We start from the raw sequence: 8,167 nt of genomic DNA, 5'->3' as shown, positions 1-8,167 counted from the left end.
ATTTTTTTGTTCCAGATAGATAAATATATGACAACTTTTTCGAGTATATATATCTTTTTTCCAAAATTAATAGGTAAATCTCTAAAATTCATAAATATTTCATTTTAAATAAAAAAATATAAAATTGGTACAAAAAATTCCTAAAAATATAATTCATATTATCCAAAATAAATTAGTTATGAATTCTTAGAAATCTAAATATTAGTCTACTTTAAACATAATCTATCTGTTTGAAGCTTTCATATTTTGGAATTCCTTTTTTCGAATTGTTCGAGCGAACTCGGATGGAGAAATGACCAAAACCAACTTTGTAGTTCATGAACTATTTCATTTCAAACTATTTACAAACCCAGAAATCTGTTTGAATTTCTCTTGTTTTGAAATTCAATTTTTTTTGAATTGTTCGACTGAACTCGGATGGAGCAATCACTAAAACTAAAGTTGTAAATCTTGATGAGATCTACAACTTTATAGTTGACAAATTTTTTATTTGAAATCATTTACGGTCCTAAAGTTGTATTTTGAGGATCTCATATTTTGAAATTTAATCTACAACTTTGTAGTTGACAACTGTTTCATTTGAAATCATTTATGGTCCCATATTCTATTCAAAAATCAAAAAATTTGAACTGTTCGGATGAACTCGGATGAAGAAATTACCAAAACCAAAGCTTTAGATACCGATGAGATAGATTATATTTTAGAAAAAAAATGGTACTAATTTCATATTTTCTTATCTAAAAAGAATTATTTATAAATTTTAGCGATTTACCTATTATTTTTAGAAAATACATATATACTCAAAACCACCTTTGAAACCATCCACGTTGTCCGCGTTTAATAGTTGGAGAGCTGTGCATGTCTGGTTTTATAGTTTAAAGGCTAAATCCAAACTTCAACAAAAAATTCAGAGCTAAAAATAGACTTTTCCTCATATCAAAGTCTTCCAACTTATCCACCACTTCAATAATTATCCTGTCCACTAATGCTACTAAAAGCTATCCAAAGGACATGTAGAGTTATCAAAGGATGAACATCTTTCATTTTGGTACATACACGAAACAGGAAGACAATGGGGCAAGGCAACTGAACTGAAATAGCATGATGGTCAGTGAGCACTCTATGCTTTATGACCAAAGTTCAAATAGCATATAGAACTGAAAAAGACATATACAACAATATACATATAAAAATTGAAGCTCATGTAGCAGCTAGTTTCATTTAGCAACATATGGAGTATACAGCTGCAAGTCCCTGCATATTTGCTGCTGTTCGAGCATTTGATTGTCTCCATTTCAATTCATTGTGTTTTCCAGCGACTCACTCAACATAAAAATGTTGAGTCAGCAACATGTGTACATGTAAGTATGTAACCAATTAGACTTTAAACTTCCCAGCAGGGGGTAGTCATCTGCTATTATAGTACTTTAATGGGTTAATTGTACAATTTGCACTCACCTAGAGGTCAAGGAATCAAAATACAACATAAACGTTTGGATATATTCACGGATACAGAAGCAACAATAAGCTTTACTTATGATTATATCCTATTGTTTGTTTTCTCTTTCCTTTTATATTTGACCAACCAAACTTGGTTGTCGCCAGAAAATAATTTTGAAAACAATGGTAACCAGCGACCAAAAATTTGTATGCTATTCACCAACATAAAACCTTTCATCAACAGAAAATAAATAAAATGTGACTTGCATGAATGAACAACAGGCATCAACTAGGCAGATGGATATGTTGCTGATTAATTCAACATAGGTAATTTAGAAAGCTCGAAAAATATGTCTTGGTCACTTGAAAAAAAAGAGAGATCAGAATCATAAAGTACAGACTGATAAGTGATGAGCTCTTTTGCTGATGCGCTAACACCAAAAGTTACCATGCAAGGGGAAACCAACACTAGTGTTTGATGAAAGCATATCATTTTTCCCTGTGTCAATATAATTATCAACAGGGCCATGGAAACATATTATTCTGAATGAAACTCGGTAAGTGCCATTTCTTTTCTGCTATCTATAACTGTTTTTCTTCACTGGATGTAGTCATTATCGTAGGTGTCGCTGATCACTGACACGAATCGCTCCAGCCATGGAAGCTGGTGGAGGTCCATGGTGTCAACGATGTATGAGTCAGCACAGCGGGGCAGCGACTCGCATGGATTGTCTTCCAGGCTAACACCCCCCCCCCCCCCCCCCCCCCCCCCCCCAAGTTGGCATGCAATCAAATGTGTCCCATGCCCAGATCTCAGATGGTGCTTGGGTTAATCGTGCAGCAGAGGCGGGCTCCATGGCTTCATCATCCCAGAACACACGTTGCATGTTTGTACAGCAGCAGCATAGTCAGCACCGCAGGAGTAGCAGAACTCATGCCCACACCTGCACAAGTAAAGTTTAGCACCAAGATAAAGACCAGCACATGTATTTATGAATGAACAGTATCTATTACATGCATTTTAATGACGAATGGCTATCTGTGATGACAACACAAAACATGCTTCACTACTTAAAAGCAGCACGATCGCCGAATCCTGATATGCCCAATACAAACAGAATGCTAGTGTAGAGAAACATTATCATGATCCTATACTCAATCAGCTACAAGATTTGTATCAAGTTGCTTCTTATGTCATGCAACAAATTGCAGTGTTGTTTTCGGAACCAGAATTATGGAAGACTGCACAATCAGAACGGAATATCAACATTTTCATGCAAGCAACCAAGCCTCCACAGAAATGTAAGAATATGGCGGTCTGACACGATATAACTACCTAACACATTTCCATTGATTTGGGACAACCACCAATATTGGACTATTAGTCAAAGGAAACTAGGAATGTTTACTGCACTTTAAAACATAATCAATGTTTCTTCTGGGTCACTAATCACTAGCATTTGGATTACCTCAGTTGAGGAGTCAGATACTTTTGACAAAACCACAGAGATCAGGAAATAAGTACTGGTTGTTGATTTAGACAACAAGACAGCTCAGTTCTATGCAAAAATTGTCTAGTTTTCTTTAGAAAGTACATGCATCAGAGGATGTTTGAAGATTGTCAGATTTCAAATATCTGGCATATTTACAAAAAAGATACGCAGAGAGAGCATACCAGCAAGTCATATGGAAGCAGCCCTTTGTTAGTTCAATCATACGTCGGCATCTCTGACAACACCTCCACCTATTGTTTTGTGCAAGGCGAAGCAAAGATAGGTCTCCAGCATCTCTTTCGTCAACAGGCCTCTGGTACTCATCACAGCCCATCATGATGTGCCACTCCATAGTTGATACATAGTATCTCTATGGCATTCTGGGCACTCGATACAACTGAGATCTTGCTGACTTGATGAACTTGCCCTAGAGAAGTGCGGACTAAGGTCTAACAGCACTGAACAATTTGGAAAGGGGCTATAAATTTTTTCTATTTCTGAGGTGCCATCTTCTGCAAATATCCTCTTCAGGGAATCATAGCTGCTAACTGGAAGGAATGACTTACACTCACTAGCAAAAATAAGATATTTACACCTTAATTGCAGACACGAAATAGGCAACTTTGAGGCCAGCAGCTTCTCTTCAACATACCTAGTCAGGCAATTATAGCAATATGTGTGTGAACAACCTGTCTTGAACTCTTGATCATCTGAGCACCTAGTTTCTCATCACGGCAAATCAGGCAGGTGCCAACCTCACAGGGAGATAGATATCCAATGCCTATAGCTTCTTAGTGGTGCGCAGATCAAATGGAATGGGTGTGGTTTAGGGCATGATCTGGCTAAAATTTAGAAACATGTTCTGTGATTGAATACAATGAAGCAACTAGTTCATCATGCCAGTTGTCTGAACCCTGCCAAAGAGCATACCTTTGTCATTGGAATGAAGCATTGTCCTCTCTATGCGCGTTTATCGGTTTATGCTACCTCAAATGAACATACAGGTTGGCCACTTGGCCCTAACATTTGACAATGAAAAGAAAACGTTCTATCACACTAAACAGAATGACGGAATACAACGCAAAAACATACAACATGCACCTAGGTTGCCACTATATGCATCGCAGAAAGATAAATTCGCAGACACTGCATCATGAGTGTGGGTGTGGCGTCGGCGGGCGTGGAGACCTGCCCCGCGGCGCACTGGACGAAGGGGAGGCGGCCCAACTGCTTCATCTGCACGACGGAGGTCTAGGGTGCGGCGATGCTCCTATCGTAGGCGAAGACCCCGTCGTCGCCCATGCCGCGGAGGCGGAGCGCACGCACGTCCGTCGCTCCTGACAGAGCGCCCGTGCCGGCCGCACAGCTCGACGACGCTGCTCGCGCCGGCCTCCCCTCTGGTGCGGATAATGGCGGCGCCCTCGCGGACGCGGCCCAGCGCCTCCACTCCAAAGCCACCCAACGGAGCCCCGAGAAAGGACCGGACCTTCTCACTTGGGGCTCGGCATCCAGCGCCTACCGCCCGAGCCCCGTGGCGATGGGCATGACTTCCTCCTGCACCCTCACCGGCTTCTCCCCTGCAGCATAGCCACGCGGTCACCGCCGGGCGCCCGCCAGGGAATCGAGATCTGGGCTCCGGGGAGAGGAAATCCTGACCTGAGAGGCGCGGGCTGATGCGGCGGACGCCGAAGAGAGCGGGGGCATGGCGGAAAGCCGAGCTGCCCAAGGCTGGCAGCATTGGAGATAGCGATCTGGCCTGGGCCTCGGCCCTCGGGGTACAGTGTTTACAGCCCGCGGAGATGGCAGGCCGGCCCAAAGTAGATGATGAATTTGTTTATGGCTGTTATAGGGCTGGGTTGAGCCACAAAGCAAAGCTCAACCAACACACACACACGGCAACAGCTGCGGCTGCGATGATCTCCCCGATTCCTTTTCAGTACGGAGGAGAAGAGTCTCTCGCTCGCTCGGTCGTTCGCCTGCGCGCGTGATCTCATCATCGTTCGATCCCATCCCCGTCCCATCCCACCGGAGTCCCTCTCGCCCAGTCTATTTCCTTCTTTATTATCGACTTCTGAGTGACATACAAAACACCATATATTTTTTCTTAATCTAAGCATGTGGGATATCAATTATTTAAGTATACTTAAAATTATATTTATATCCATTATTCATGGTATATATGCTTAAATTTACATGTACATTTCAGCTTGGACCTCTACTGCCCAGTTCGCTTCGAAGAATTCAAAGGTTAACGGATACGAAGGTTGTTATAGCTTGTTCTTGAAAGGAGCAAGCTTTTGAATATGAACATCCTTCCTCCCATTTATTAAACCTAGATTGAGAATCTCTTCAGTTGCCCACTTCTGATCCACCAGTTGAATCCATTATCTCTCTTTTCTTGGCGAGGAATTGAATCCAGTATCTAATCCCTAAAAAGTGCAAACTTCAAGGTTCCCCTAGTCACCCTCGATCCGAGCTTGAGACCTCCAGACTCTTTTAGTTACTTTCTGTTGGGTTCATAAACCTGGGGTCCCTCATGGACCGGCTTCCCAGCAAAGGCTCGGCCCAACAGACGACGCTGTGAACGACGCGCAACTCCTGGGCCTGTCCAAATACCTAAAACGACAGGCCAAAAGGGCGATCCAATCTTCGACCGGAAGGCCTCGCTAAGGAGGAACAACGCTCGCTTCCGACTCCGACCCGCCTCTCCGACCGGAAGGCCTGGCCAAGGAGGAACAGCGCTCGCTTCCGACTCCAGCCTGCCTCTCCGACGGGAACGCCTGGCCAAACACCGCTTCCGACTCCGACCCGCATCTCTGACCGGGGATGCACCGAACCTCTGCTTACAGCTCTTCTCCGACTGGCGCAGTCGGAGCCGACTGGGACCAACCGACCGGGGACGCCTGCTCGGTGAGAACCAGGGAACGGACGGAGCAAATAAGGCAGGACACTCAAATCAACCGCAATACCGAGGACCGTACCCTGCACACCTGCAGAACAGTAACCGACAGGACATGTCAGAAAGGTGCCCTGCAACCTTCCAGGCATGCCAGAGCCCAAACAGTGTTGTGGGCGCCGACATTGGCCCCATAGTGTTGTGGGCGTCATCAACTCCCATACTAGACAAAGGCGGTAAGGCTCCCCCCACATGCCTCTAATCATCAACAGTATTGTGGGCGCCGTCATTTACCATACATGGTGAACATGGTAAAACCTCCCACGTGCATCTGACAACAACAGTGTTATGGGCGCTTACCATCATCTTGTACCCGACGGCGTGAGCAATAAGACTTAGTAGCATACGTACTCTCTCTCTCTCTCTCTCGCTTGTAAGACCATCCCCTTCATCTATAAAAGGGGATGCGCTCTCTCCCAACAACCGGATCCATCAGTTTACTTATATCGATTCATCCTCTGCTAGCTTTAGACTCTCTAAAGCTACATAGAACGCACGCTCGAACACTTACCACATAGCGGAGCTCCTATCACTCTTGGCCCTTCAGACCAGAGTTCGACTGGACCTCTTGCACCTCCCATCTTACTCCCTTCCGTTTGTAACCCCACAACAAACTTCGAGCATCTGGGCTCAGGAATAAAGTCACCGACCGACTCAAACTGGATGTAGGGCACGTTGCCTGAACTAGTATAAACCCTGTGTCATTGAGTGCTAGGCTACATCCGATCATAACGTACGGCAAAACTACAAATATTTACGTGTTGGTCACTTTCTGCACCGACACTTTCTTTCGGTATCTCGTTTTGTTGCTTGGCCCTTTTGGTGTTCTTTGTTGCTTTGTTGTTCTTGCCTAGAGTTTGGGTTTTCATCTTTATTAATACAACCAGTAGCTCTCCTATCCGGCTCGTTCAAAGCAAAAGTAAGTCATAGCCTCATAGGAGGTCAGAGAGGGAGGAGGCAGGTAGAGGGAAGTGGAGCTTCAAGGAGTGGATAAAGGAGGGTGAAGTAATGGACCAAGATAGGATTTTTAGATCCGCGATCAACGCGTCAAGAATATCTCTGGCATGTATTTATATATGCATGGTTTGGACCAAGGGGGATTAGTGTTAGGAGATGATTTGGTGCAACAGGATCTCTCTTAGTCTCTTCCATAGCTATACAGTCTTTATTTGTGAGTCTCTAATGAAACCAGCCAGAAATGGTGTAAATTAAGAACTTTACTAAGGAGTTATAGGATTTTGTCAGGGCCGCGTAACTCTGGCGAACGAAAGAGCCTATCTCGGTCCTTATTTTTTTTAGAATTCACGGTACAACGTAGACGCCCACAATACGCACGCAGACTCGATCACCCCTATGAACACACGTGCGCAAACCCTATTAGTATAGTGGTAGTCTTGTTTGCCTCCCATGGACGTTCCTATATTTTAGACTTGTTTTTTAATTAAAGGTGTCTAAGATATGTGTAATTTGCTTTGTGCGGTATACCTTGAGAGATAAGTTTGATCCCATAATTCCTATGATGAGTTACTTTTTATCATTAAAAAGGTAATGCTACAAACAAGACGTCCGACATCAGACTCCCATCTAGACGCGTGGCGTGACGTGCACCATAACTTTACCTCACTGCCGCACGCACCGCTCGCCTAAAAAAATAAAAAAAACAAAATCAACTCCTGGCCACCTCGCCTCGCTCTGCACGCACCGCCTGCCCAACGACCTCTCTCTCGTGCTTCCCTGCTGCTCCGCTCCTCTCTCTCTCTCTCGGTTGCCCACCCCGGGGCACGCCTTGTCCAACCACGACATCCTCCTTCCCCACCTCAGCGACTCCTTCCCCACACCGGCGGCGCCCCTCCCCCACCCCGACGTCCTCACCCACCGGGAGCCCCAATGCCACAGATCCAGTGGCCCTCTCCCACACCCTGGTGAGATCCATGGAGCACGAGCGAGATCCATGAAATGTGGCATGGCGGTGTTGCAGGGGAGTGGGTGGCTCTCCCCCACCCCGGTGCGGCATCCCCCCACCCCCCGCGCGCGCCCTCTCTCACCCCAATGACTGAGCTCCCACCACCCCAGCGCCCATGGCACTTCTCGCCCCCCATCTCCCACCGTCGCCGCCGAGCAAAGCCCGACACTGGTATGGTGGCGCTGGTGCTCGCGCGTAGCCGCTCGCTGTCGTCTTCGACCCTGACGACCAGAATCGACCGGCTTAGCCTTTCCCTTCCCTATGTTGTATACATATGTTTCAAATGTTTCAGGCGTTTCAGATGTATGTTGCAAT

The 8,167-nt window shown here is 45.3% G+C and overlaps 1 pseudogene; it reads right to left on the bottom strand.

Moving 5' to 3' along the window:
* Positions 1–1,788: 1,788 nt before the first annotated feature.
* On the bottom strand, positions 1,789–4,169 carry LOC136503959 (E3 ubiquitin-protein ligase RSL1-like; annotated as a pseudogene).
* Positions 4,170–8,167: the final 3,998 nt, after the last annotated feature.

This window comes from Miscanthus floridulus, chromosome 14 (assembly GCF_019320115.1).
Source record: "Miscanthus floridulus cultivar M001 chromosome 14, ASM1932011v1, whole genome shotgun sequence".
Taxonomy (NCBI): domain Eukaryota; kingdom Viridiplantae; phylum Streptophyta; class Magnoliopsida; order Poales; family Poaceae; genus Miscanthus; species Miscanthus floridulus.
The sequence above is the reverse complement of the archived record's forward strand: the minus strand, read 5'-3'. Positions and strand labels throughout refer to the sequence as shown.